We start from the raw sequence: 14,308 nt of genomic DNA, 5'->3' as shown, positions 1-14,308 counted from the left end.
TGAGCATTAGTTAGCTGATGCTCAAGCTTCCTTAATGCGATTCTGATCAGCTTGGTGTTGCGTCTGAAGTTCTGTCACCTGATGCTTTAGTCCAATAACCTGTTCTGCTTGAACCTTTGTTTCCTCCAGTCGTTCTTGTGCCTAGGTACAAGCCCTATTCTTGGCCGTTTCCATCATCTTAAATGCTGCATAACTCCCAGTGTACAACTGCTGCCACTTTTGACGACTGTGCCCTCGAGTAAGTTGCAACTCTAGCACGGCCATCAAAACTCGAGCAGATGCCGATTCAACAGAATCCTGCCCAATAGGAATGCTTTCCATTAATCGGGCCTGGTGATGATACACCAATGGGTCACTTAAGGCAACTGCAGGGAACAACCTCATAGATGTGGCTTGTATCTCTTCCCTTTTCTGGTAACAAATGGTTGTTAACACCTCTAAGGCAGCTACCTGAGCACCCTCCCAAGGAGTCATTCCTTCGGCATGGAACATCCAATATGGCCAAGATGGTTTTCTAGCACGTTCTGGAATACGCACTACTACCTCATACCATGGTTGTCCTCTAAGAACAGTGCGTGACCACTGGTACTTGGGTGCTTCGGTATATCCAACTTCTTGAAGTAGTCGCCACAGGACCACTGGAACACCAAAATCTCGTAGAAACTCTCCAACTCCAGCAGGAGCTTCTTGTTGATTCATCTATAGAGAAGGGCAACGGATACACTCTATTCACTAAGGATGTATGAACAAGGTAAATGAATCATGTACTAAACTAGCTACACAGGGGGTTTAACTTAAAGTTTGTATGACATGATGCATGTGTAATTACAGAATCAACCTTAGTTGATTCACACCTTCTATACATTGCACTCTTCCTATCTGGTCTTTAAAATAAAGTCTTCAGAATTACTTAGGTAAGAAAGGAAGAAATTTTCTAGGTAAGTTTGTTTAGAAAATCTTTTGAAGATGTCTGATAGTATCTGCAGAGAAGGGCTACGCTCCGATACCAGCTGTGACGGAACCTCCCAAGTAATTAGGCCCACCTACAGTTGTCCTTGTCCAACGGACCTCAGACAACCCTGTAGGTGCCCCTGAACTACTTGACAAGTTCGGTATCTTCTTTCTTACCTTACCAGGAACGTTTCACCCATCTTGCAGACATTACAGAACATCGGAGATAAAGAATTGCGGAAGCTTTTATATAACTTACATTTATTTAGAAAGTAAGATCAAGTTACTTATTACAGACCAGAGCTATAAACGAGTGCTGAGTAGTATTATTACACATACCAAGGGAGGCACAAACTCCTCCCGATAAGTTTTAAGCAAAAGATCCTATGTGGAGGACCAAGTCCTCCCGCACTTCAGTCTTGTTTTTCATCATGGGGAAACCACCTTAGCACAGAAGCAACAGAAATCTGCTACTTCCTCACCTAAAAACAACGAAGGGATAAACCCTGAGTATGGAATTACTCAGCAAGTCTTACCCGACTAAGGAAAAGACTCTCAAGGGTATGCTGGATAAATAGGAGTCAAGGAGAGGCTTTAGCAAAAATCAACTTATACTTTTGCAGAAATAGCTTACTAAAGTGAGTCCTTGCTTTCAATATTTTAACGCCAGATTAAATATCAATAGACTCTGTTTGCATCTAGTCTAATTTCATCATCTCATCAATACAACATCATTTTTATCCATAGTGTTCACATCCTGACTTTAGGTTGCAGGGAAGTGACCAAGTCTTCATAACCGCGAAGGTACGGCGATCCGAATCGATTATACTCAGCTGAGGATCTCCAATCACACGACATATGTAGCACTTAACCCTTGCATATGTCAACCCGTCACCGGGGTTCTTAAGACCAGATCAGGTTCACGCAAACCGAGAGCACAGATACACCACCGTCCAGCCTCTTGCCACGGAGGGTACACGCTACTCTCGCCACCGCTCCACGCCCATTTCGTGTTATCTTATTCTGGCCTTAGTCTGCCCGAGGCAAGGCTTACCCATGACGAGGCATGTGACCAGTTAAAGGGTCCTCGGTCAGCACGCCTACATACGCATTAATCCTTAACCAACCTGGGTAGAACATCACTTGTTCCTAACCCAAGTCTCAATTTAAGTATTTCCATCCTTAGGATTGTGTCTGTTCCTTAGGATGAAAGAGCATCACAGGGAACTTTGCAGTAAGATCCCACTATTGCTCCAAATGAAAATATTCTTGCAGGTAGAAGCCATCCTCTCCTGGGTTAGACTGAGGACAACCTCTATCCACAAGATCTAAGCAAGGCTAAGCATTTTTGCAAATCGTATTTTGATACTTCACAGAAGTATCTATAAAGGTATGGATATCAAGGAAAGCAATGCATCAAAGGGTTTCAAGCAACTCCTATGAACCTAATGCACATTTCACTAGACTTAAAGTGTGCGAAAAGTATTTAAAAACACAAGGAAAGGGGTTGCATGCACCGGGGCTTGCCTTTGTTAGTAGGTGAGTCAGGCTCGGACTCGCAGATGTCGAAGTAGAGCCAAGTCTCTGCCTGAGATTCCAAAGGTGGTGATGTCTTTTCTTCAGTCACTTCCACTTCTTCTTCGCGTTCTAAATATAACCATATAGGTATATATAAGAATGAATGCCATGTAATGCAAACTCTTACAAGGAGAGGTGGAGAACAGAAACACTACAACTAAAGCACATGACAAGAATATACCTATTTCTTATTGCTCGATTAAAGTGACCGAATTGAAATCACTTGGGTAAACCAGGGAATTAATCCAACTTATATCTCATCCAAAAGCTTAAAACTTCTTAAGCAACTTTATCTCTTCCCTAGATAAACTTATCTCCTTTCCAAAGCACTAACCCACACTTGATTAGGGATTAACCACTCTATTTTGTGGCTTACAAGGTTTCTAGAGCAAAAAGCTTCCAAATAGCCCCAAACTTTTATCAAGTGATGAGCTTCTGACAACAAGCTTCTCCAAAAAATTTCATGATTTTTGGTGGTCAACTCTTATTTCTAAAATTCAAACAACCCTTCCAAGAGCACCCTTAATTCACTTAAAATGTGCTAACTGCTTTAAAAATCCCAAATCTATTTTTACCAGAGAGAACTTGATTAAACACATCCAACCCGGCTTCACACCCAACTTCAAAAAACCTCGAACCAGATGGCCATCGCGCTACTCCGGCGACCTGCCACTAGTTCGATCACCGTGATGCACACCCGCTAAGACGATGACACCAACATACTCCCCAAACTATAGTGGATCTAGGTACGGACTTAATTGACTCATGGATACTTGAGAATAACGTCATCGACGACGGCGGCGGAACAACCGATCTGGCGAGTTCGATCTCGAGGTATCCATGCGGTAGAGTTCAATCAAACAACAAGGGGAGTATCAGCAACCTACCACGACAATAGTGTTCGCAAGAACCTGGGCGGGGATGACGCGGGGTAGAGCAGGGCTATCCATGTCTTCGGTCTGTGGCGGCGTACTTCTGTTCCAGCTAGCAGTCAACGGTAGAGTTGAAGAAACGAGCTTTGTGAGTTTCACTGATCGATGGAGATCACAGAACATGGCTTACATGGGTGAGCAATCCAGTAAACTGACCTGGCCACAGCGAGGTGAGAACTATGAGTGTGCTCACCACACAGGGGGGTTGACACAGCTCAGGAACAACTTAACTCTGCAGCAAGGGAGAGGATTAGCACTGGCTGGAACAGCAGAACAACTTCACCCTTGTAGTGGTTATTGGTTAGAGCTTGAAGATAGGGAGAGGAATTTCCTTGAATCAAGTTTTATATCTGCCAACTAAGGGCAGGTGTCACTGGTCTTGCACAGCGCATGGAAGTGAAGAGCTCCCAGGGGTGCCAGCACTATCTGGTCTCCAATACGTGGCTCCCATGCCCAAATCTACTCAAGTTCACAAGGACAACCACAACACTGCATTTGGCCGAGCCCACAGCCAAAATATCTCACTTGTACACTGAATACAGACAGAACCAAGGCAGATAAGAACTCCACTACAGCAGACTCGAACACATCCAAAAGTTTGATATTTTCTGCAGGGGGAAAAAGATCTCCTTCAGATATTTTGAGAATCACTGAATTGCTTTAGCTGGTCTGATCCTCCCTGTTCAGCGCCCCTTTTCTCCCAATTCTTCGCAGCAACAGACCACTCTCCCTTAACCAAAATTATTCTCTACTTGTAGCTCTACCTATTTTGTATAGCAACCCATAACTAAAAACATATAGAACAAAAGTTATGGTACCCTAAAATATAGCCAATGTCACTGAAATTTCAGTTTCAGAAATCTGAAACAGCACACCACTCAGTCTGACAGAGGAAGTTTTGTAACACTATTATCTCCAAATTACACACAGTAACAAGATCAATTATTTGCATAACCTTGTTCTCCTTCAAATGGTATTTAACTTTACCATAGAGCTCTTAATAAAAATCTCCATGGATTAATTACCACAGAGCTCCAAAGGTGAGTAAAAGCACACTGAATTCCTTAGGAACAGCTAACTGAATTCCTCTCCTCCTAAGCCTGACAGCACAACTTAAAGCCACTTTTACTCCTCTTTTTATGCAGCACAAAGGCTATATTACTTGGTAAAACTTGTTCTATGTACTATGGACTCCAACTTTGCCACACAGTTCATAGTCCAAAACCACAAGAGTTGGTCGCAATAGGGCTCTAAACTTTGCATCACGTACTGATTTCAGCCTTTCAGTTCTGAATAGACTAAGTCACCAACCACCTGACAGTCAAACTTTGAGCAGCCATTACACTGCTTTTTATGTGGGATCATGTCCATCATCCTCTAATAAAGTTGTTCACCATTAGGTGGTATTCACTTCCACTACAAAAAAACTCAGTCCAAAACCTTATAGAACAACCACAAAAGGGCTCCAAAACTGCTATCCACACTGAAATTCAGCTACTATTTCCAATCTGAAAATTCAGAAACACAGCAGCACCACTTTAAATCACTCTTTTTCCTGGGTTCCAAATGTTTCTAGGGGACAACTGCTTAATAAAGTTTATACTCCTATAGTTCCTATACAAGTTTGGTATAGTGACCAATAACTAAAACCTCTTGGATTCCAAACTACACTAGCCCAAAGTTGGCACAAAATACTGAAATTCAGACCCTGAATTTCACTAAGTCTGAAATATACAAAATCTGACAGCTCTAATTTGGACCACTTTTTCAACTAGTTGCATATAATTTTAGGGCTAGTACACTTAATAATGATTGTTCTCCAACAGTCATTTTACAAGTTTGTTATAGCAACTCCTTACCAAAAGTCCATAGATCAAATGTTATAAGGGTCCAAAAATAGCTATATGAAACTGTTTTCAGCCCAATTCAAACTGAACCCAAAACTGAATTTCTGCAAATTACTCCAAATTTCTCCACACAACTTGGAATTCTCCAAATAAGAAACTTATTCACTTTTCCAAGTTCTACCATTTTGGTATATAGACTTTTAGCTAAATCCTTCTAGATTTTGAATTCCCCTTTTTGGGCTAGTTTTAGGGTTTCAAATGAGTTTCATTTGTGTTTCAGCTTCTTCTAGGGATTCATCCCTTTGATCCCTCCACCTAGAGCAAAGTTACTCTCTAGCTCAAGATCCAATCTTTGATACACATAGCTCATATCCAAAATGTCCTGGTTTAGAATTTCCTTTACTTAACCATCTATTCCAAGCAAAGCTCAAGTTAAGGTTTGGAGTTATTCCAGCTTCTTAAGCGCTTCTTCCACTTGACCATCATTCCAAAACAAGGCTACTCTAGGCTCTAAGACTTACCTTTAACATTTAAGACTCCAAGCCAATTTGTTACTTGCTCAAGAGATGATCTTCCCTCATTTTGCTTAAACCAGGTCCTTAACTAAGTCCACTACTCAACACACAACATCACACTTTTTGTAAAGTTTTAACCTAGTAAATGCATTCTAGGTGTAACAAGCACATTAATGCAGATGCTTATGATGACATGTCAGAGTTTTAGTTTACGTAACACCAGGGGTGTTACAAAGGGCAAAGGCAAAGAGGTCATCATCAGCGATGCACAGAAGGCCGATGAAAATAATAAAATTTATTGCAGGAAAGTAGTGGCCGAGAAGACTCCTGATGGAGGGGGGAGACTCTGAAAATTACCATCACTACCTCCAACACTGGGGGGCAGGCGCAGGCAGGAAACTAGGCAGTGACACCTGTTCTGCATATCGTGGACGGTCCGACGCACAGACGCGGATGGTACTGAACACTGCGAGATAGTCCAGATCATTCCAGCAGACGATCCGGCAACGCCTAGGAACCACGCGACCACGCACCTTCAAACCACAATGACCGGAAATAGGTACGTAGAAAACTAACACATTCAAAGCAGCTGGTCGAGTCAGATCTGGCCCAACTTTCGATCAATTATTGTCTAAATATATAAAAAAGAAGGTCGGCCCAAGTAATCGACCAGCAAAGCGACCTTGCTCACCCACTCAGGAGCGACATCAGATAAGACCGATTGGACCACCTCACCAATCGGAAAAGACGAAAGGTCATACTGTCCAGTTGAGACCTAACGTGCATGCATGGACACCTCCACTCCCATATCTACCTATGCCATATCTATATACATACATACCACCAACATATGCCCCGAATCAAATATGGAGCATGCCACCATATCCATCTAGGATGCCACAGTACCCCGCTTGGGGGCACCCCAAACATCTGTATTCAACAGGTTGGCATCTCCGGTACAAGACCGATTGAACGTTACTCAATCCGGTCACCAGGCACAAGCCCAGTAAGATTGCCGGACCACTCGGTCGCAAAGGCCGACTAATCCGGCAGGGGGCATATACCTACAACAACCAAGAGAACGACAAAAAGGGACATCATTAAAATAGGTACAACAGATGTCATTATACAAGGAAATGATGAAGAGCTGATGATTTTTGGTGAATCGGCCAACACAAAAAAAAAGATATGACTGCCATCAAAATAGCCGATCCAAAATACTCCATGCCTCGATGGTGCCCATCGAGATTGACACGGACCCATAGCGAAAATTATAACGCTTGAGAGCAAAGGAGAACCAGGAAAAAGAAGTAGACTAAACATTTAATGACACACATCCACAGTACCCACCACCACAAAAAGAGGTGGAGGCCAAAGGCCGTTGAGATAAATCAAACGGCCACGAAGACAGAAAATGAGACAGCAACTTCACAGCTCTCTGCAGGTACGATAGACATTCTCGCTATAAAGGCCGGACCATCCGCAGATGACATGGACCATCCGTAGATGACCAGGACGCCTCCAATGATGTGCCGACGCCCATGGAGGAGGACGACCTACTGGGAGAAGACATGGTCGACTACGAAGCTTCTCTAGAGCATACAGGTATGGACATAAATGTTATTACATTTTCCGCCGATTGTACTATTGTCAGCAACGACGAACCTGTCGTTGCTCAGTTTGACTTTGGTCCTAAAGAAACCGCCTTCACTAAACCAAAGGAATCGGCAAATCATTTGAAGCCACTCTTCGTGCGCGACCATATTGATGGGATATCGATTGCTAAAATGTTGGTAGACTGGGGGCTGTAAATCTAATGCCTTATTCATTATATAGAAAACTATGTAAACAATATGACGAACTTGTCAAAACCAACAGGACCCTCAGCGGCGTTGGAACTGATAGTTCGATCAAAGCCAAGGGAGTCACGTCCATTGAGTTAACCATCGGGGCTAAGACCCTTGCTGTTGTATTCTTCGTTGCCGATGTAGAAGGAAATTATAGTCTAATCCTAGGTAGAGATTGGATTCATGCTAACCAATGTGTACCTTATACATTACATCAAATGTTACTACAATGGGTAGGACAAGTACATGTTGATTCATCGGCCTGTATCGCTATGGTCGATGCCCCTGTACTTTGGACCTATGAGACTGCTACGTGTCTCACAGGAGTAGATTTTTCTGATTATCAGTGCATAAGTATAGATAAAAATGGTTTCATTCCTGTAATGCTAGAGCCGATGGAGAATCGGCTAAATCCTAAATAAAGTTTAAATGATGAGTACACACAAAATGAATGAGTCTCTGGTCCCGGACGGTCCAACTTGTAAGGCCGGACGGTCTGGTCTTTCAGAGAACAGTTCGACCTTTAAGATCGAACATCCACATCAACATAAAATCAGTATCGCGGACGATCCGTCCCCCGAGACCGGAGAGTCCGCCGTCACACAAAGATCATCTAATTCCTCTATGGGAGACATAATAGAGGAATTCAGAGATCTCGACAAATTAGGACAGGGGTTTACATCGGCCGATCCTTTGGAGGAAATCGACATAGGAGATGGTAAAACTCCAAGGCCGACTTTTGTGAACAAGACCCTCGAGACCGATCCTAGAGATGAAATGATCGGTCTATTGAATGAATATTCTGATTGCTTTGCTTGAAACTACACTGAGATGCCAGGATTAAGCCATGAGATAGTAGAGCATCGACTGCCCATTAAGTCCGGTTTTCAGACCTTTCAAGCAGAAAGCTAGAACATTTTGTCTAGACCTTCTCCCACGAATAAATGGTGAAATTCACCGGCTGCTAGAAGCTAATTTTATTCGACCTTGCAGATATGCAGAGTGGGTCTCCAATATTGTACCGGTAGAGAAGAAAGAATCAGGTAAGCTTGGAGCATGCATTGATTTTTTCAATTTAAATAGAGTGACTCCTAAAGATGAATATCCCATACCCATAGATGACACATTGATCAATAATGCGCTAGGAAATAGAATTATTAGCTTTCTTGACGGTAATGCCGGATATAATCAGATTTTCATGGCCGAATAAGATGCTCTAAAACAACCTTTATATGTCCAGGCTTCATTGATTTATTAGAGTGGGTTGTCATGACATTTGGTCTGAAAAATGTTGGTGCTACTTATCAGAGGGCTATGAATTTGATCTTCCACGAGTTGTTGGGAAACACTGTGGAAGTCTACATTGATGATATTGTAGTCAAATCGGCTGAGTTTAGTTCTCATATAGCTGATTTGCATAAAGCCTTTGATAAAATACGTCGGTATGGTCTGAAAATGAACCCACGTAAATGTGCTTTTGGAATGTCAGCTGGTATGTTCTTAGGATTCATCATTCATGAACATGGTATAGAGATAGACTCTGACCGAATTAAGTCCATTCGGAATGTGGGACCTCCCACCTGTAAGCTTGAAGTACAAAAGTTCGTCTTCCTCAGCAAAGTAAATTATTTGCGGAGGTTTATTTCTAACTGTTGGGGACTTGTCCTTAAATGCTATGAATTAAGAACAAGGCAACACATAAATTGTTAAACGTTAAAGTCCTTCGTCCTTTGAAGCATTATTTCCCTTAGGATATAACGAGTTTCGGACGAAGGTTATGAAGGACATACCTTCATAAGCACAACAAATAATGAAGAAAGATTCACATAAGGTATGAGAAATAACATAAGCACTTGAATATTATTATTGCCTCATATCTATCTTATCTTAATTGAAAAATAGAAATGATAACAAATTACAAATGTACCTTCGGCTTGAAAGAAGGCAAAATTACAAGCGTGACGCAAAAGCAAATGCCAAGTCAGCGTGAACAGTACGAGAGCACTGTTCATCTATTTATAGGCATGGGACGTAGCCCATGTAAATTTACACCCATGCCCTTTACTTTTGTTAATAACTCTATAGTAATCCATCGGGGTCTAAATAGCCTTTTCCTCTTTAAGTCGGTTTCTTTTTCTGCTATCATGTCGAAGCTCCCCTGCGCATAGCTTCGGCTATGCACCATCCTTCGTATTCTTTATGCTTCTTCACCCTGTGGTTTTGACCTAAGTTTGAAGGTAGCTGTTCATGTATCATACTCCAGAAACATTGTTAAATCATGTTTTTGAGGACCTTCGGAAGCCGAAGGCCCCCAACAGTAGCCCCTCGCAATATTAATTTGTTAGAATAATAAATTCAGATTGCGATATGGACGAAGGCCTTAAGCCGAAGGTCCAAAAAACACATTCCCTTTGTTACGATAGCAACAGACAATGACAAGCGGGGACCTCCCATTTGCAACGCACTAGGCGTATAAATAAGAGCACACCGCGAACACATTTGGCACGCTTTCTTGCCATCTGCTCTTGCTTTCCCAATTTTTAGCTCTTGCATACCAACGCTTGCCTGGCTTTTTAAATTTTTTAGCTTCGGCCTTAAGAGCACATTTTCAACATTTCCGAAGATGACTCAAGATAAAAAAGTTGTTGCCGAAACGAGGCTGAGCCTTTCTGAGGAGAAGAATCTTGAGTTTCTTGAATCGATAGCAAAGACGAATACAGAGAAGATCACCAGGGAAATTTTAGAAGGTTTATCTGAAGACACCGGTGAAAGTGACAGTTATGATGTGGAAAGTGGAGGCGAAGACTCCGAAGATCGACCGTGGCGACCAAGCCACGCAGTCTTCGGAAAATTAACTATTAAGCAGAGTCACCTTGACAATATGAGGGGAAGATATTTTCGAGATATGTCTACTGTGAGGGCAGATGACGGAGAGAAGACTGTGCCTATTCCCGAAGAGAATGAAGTCGTGATCTTCCGAAGCTTTTTCAAAGCTGGGCTTCGGTTCCCCTTAAACAGATTTGTGGTTGAGGTTTTAAAGATCTATTAGGTCTACCTTCATCAAATTACTCCCGAAGCGATCATAAGAATGGGAATCTTTGTCTGGGCCGTGAGGAGCCAGGGCTTGGAGCCAAATGCAAAAAGTTTCTGCAGTATGCACGAACTGCTATATGAGACGAAGCCCTGGGGTAAAGAACAATATCATAACAATTTTGGCTGCTATAGCTTCGTTGCCCGCTCTGGCTCAAGCTCCCCAGTGCCGACTTTTCGGAAGAGATGGCCTGGAGACTGGATGAAAGAATGGTTCTATGTGAAAAATGATTTAAAGGCACGAGAAGACATTAAAGAGATAATCATGCGCCCTATCTAGCAACGCTTCGGCCTTCGGAAGCCGAAGGTAGAGACTGATGAGGCAGCCAAAAGATGCCAAAGAGCCTTCGGCACAGTTTGTTCTTTCATCGGGACAAGGGATCTAGTCCAGGAGCATATAGCTTTTAAAGTATGGCCACTTGTGGAAAAGTGGGAAATGCCGAAGGAGACTGTTACTAAGACTGGCGAAGGAGAGCTAATTCGATTAAAGTACACCTTCAGATATGAAGGTAAGTTTGTCGAGCCGGATGATGACTGGTTAAAATGTATCGAAGCTACAAGTGATGAATTGCTTGGGCCGTACTCCAGAGCGGAAGATAACGCATTATCTGCGGCCTTCGGGAACCAGAAAAAGAAGAGACTAAATAGAGTTTTTGATGCTATTGGGTTCATGTACCCTGACTACCGCTACCCGTCACGGGGGCAAAAGAGAAAAGGTAGAACTTCCGGGAAGGATGATGCTTCAGCTGCTCCAATTGAGCTCGTGTCGAAGAGGAAAAAGGTGAAGGTCCTTACTCACCGACCGCGCTACATTGAACCGGCCACAGTGCCTGAATATGGTGGTGAGACCTCTTCGGCTGCTAAAGCCAAAGAACCTGCCCTTACACAGAAGAATGAAGAGCCGGCTATGATGCCGAAGGCCGAAAACATTGAAGAAATAGAGGCCGAGAAAACAAAAATATTAGAAGTTACAAGCCCTTCGCGCGGGAATGACAGTGCCGAAGGCACAAAAAGATCTTACGGTGACTCCCAAGAGAAAAAGAATGGTCAATGTACTAGATGTGCTGGAGACAATAAAGTCTTCAAGCACCACTCCGAAGAAAACTGCCGAAGCGCCAAAAACGCAAATTGAGACAAAACCATCCGAAGACGAAGCTACAAAGGGCCAGACCGAGGCCGAAGCTGGGCCTTCAGAGCCCGCCAAGGAGGAATTCTTGGAAACCAGAGAAGAAACGAAAAAAAGAGGCTACAGAGCAAATTCTGCCTGAAAAAACTCTCTCTTCAACTCCCGAAGCATCTTCCAGAGTACCTGATTATATTGTACGACATGCTTTGGGCAAAAGGCTATCTGAAGAGGAAAAGCGAGAAGCTCAATATTATGCCCAGAAATTAAAATACCCAAAGGGGCATTAATATTCAACGACAGCGGAGAAGAAGATTTCTTGTATTGTCTCCCAGACAGCAAGGAAATTTCTGTCTGTCGGGAGATGAGCAAAAGCTTCGGATTCCCGACGCTAGAAGATGGGCTTTCTGTGCTATCGAAAGATGAACTGGCTGACAGCTTAGCATATAATAGCTTAAAGGTATGAAAATGATTTTTTTGTATTAAAAATCCAAGTTTTGTTTTATTTGCTTATACTTAATACCACACTTCTTTTTGCAGGGTCTGATTCTTAGCAACGCCCTTAGGGCGCAAAAAAGTGCTGAAGATGAAGGATGCACTATAGCTTTGAACAACCTTCGTTCCGAAGTAATTGAACTAAGGAACGAAGGTCTTGAGAAAGATAAAATATTAAACTCATTGCTAAATAAAATAAAAGAAGACGAAGCTACTTCCAGAGCCCAAGCTGAAGCCTAGAAGTGTGAAATTGAAGATCTTCAGAAACAGCTGGCTCAAGCGAAGTTAAAATGTGCTATCGCCGAAGCTGACCGAGACGCCAGTAACTACTGGAAAAATTACTGGGAAAAACAGTTGTGGAGCTTCGTTCTTCAAAAGAAAGATGCTATGAAAATTCTGTAGCATGTGTACAAAGGATAAAAACCAGCTTCGCCAATATTAGCGCATATTCGAATGAAGACAACTTCGTACTGGGCGATCCCGAAGGTCCAATTGACTGGATCAACGGCGAAGCCGAAGCTTTTGAGGAAGTTTGAGTGGCCGTGGAGATGTCTGCGCCTTCTCAGGTGCCAGGGGAATTACGGCTATTTTGGAGAAGGCAGGATGCGAGCATGTGAAGTTCTGGCCCAAACTGAAGCTGCGTTCTCTATTGAAGATACAAAAGACCCCTCGGCTGAGGCAAGCTTAGTTGGCGGAAAGTTTTTCACCGACATCTGTGAAAATGGTGGCTGAGGGATGGCTCACGAAATTATAAAGAAAAGTGAAAAAGATACTCACGATGCTAGAGAAGCAGCAAGGACAGCTAAAAAAACTGCAGAACTTGAAAGGCGGATAGGTATTGCCTAATTGCTTTTGACTTTATGTTTTATTTATGTGACTTCGAACTTATTTATGTTTTGTATCGCAGCTGAACTATCTCCTCCCCCGGAGCCTTTCGAGTCATTGGCCGACCCCAAAGCAAAAAAGGAAGATGAAATTACAAAGATGGTCGAAGCTATTATAGACGAAGTTGTGACTCAACTACTAAACGAAGCTGCAGAAGCAGTTTTAAAAAGAAGAATAGCTACTGTTGTAGAAACATTCGGAATATTGATGTAATATTTGCTGAACAAAGTGTGTAATATTTTACAGTTTTGAATGTAATATATAAGTTGTTTGTAATTCAGTTCTTTACGATGCATGAAACTTTACGTACATACCGTTTTTGAGCCTTCGGCGAAAAAAACACCTTCCCTTCTTTTCATGCTTCGTGAAGAATATCCATGTTCCGTGAAAATATTATGCTTCATAAGCAATAGATCTCCTTTGATCTTAAATTTGATAAAATTGTACTTCTTCAAAACTTATTTTGTGCTTTGGCACTTCTTTGAAACAATTTCCGAAGATCAACATTGTATCCCTTCTGGTGCCATTGATGCAATATGATGTATGATGTCATGTTATGCGAATGATGTGATGATGTTATGGTATGCGAATGAAGTTTTTGCCGAAGATACACACGCATTCCCTTAGTAGAACACACAATCTCTTTGCCGTTTATTTTTTGGCTTCACCGCTTATTTTTCGGTGTATCAGCGCTGACTTTTCATTGTAAGCCTCCCTTAGGAGCTTCTTCGCCTTCTACTTCGGCGGTATTCGCGTTGACTTTTCGCGCTTCGCCTTATACTTCGGTGGAATCAGCGTTTATTTTTCGCTATAAGCTCTGCATTCCCTTTAGAACGACTTTTGAGCAGAAAACTTACGCTGCGCTCCCTTAGGAACGACTTTTTGTTTTGGCAAACTTACATTGCGTTCCTTAGAACGACTTTTTGTTGCTTCGGCAAATCTTGTAATATAATTGTGAACCCCGCATTCTATTGAAAACAACTTTCGTGTTTTACTGACTTTTGGAACTTCGTGAGTCTGTGAAGAAGGTATATTATATCATGTC

This window comes from Zea mays, chromosome 2 (assembly GCF_902167145.1).
Source record: "Zea mays cultivar B73 chromosome 2, Zm-B73-REFERENCE-NAM-5.0, whole genome shotgun sequence".
Lineage (NCBI taxonomy): Eukaryota > Viridiplantae > Streptophyta > Magnoliopsida > Poales > Poaceae > Zea > Zea mays.
Note: the sequence above shows the minus strand (reverse complement) of the source record.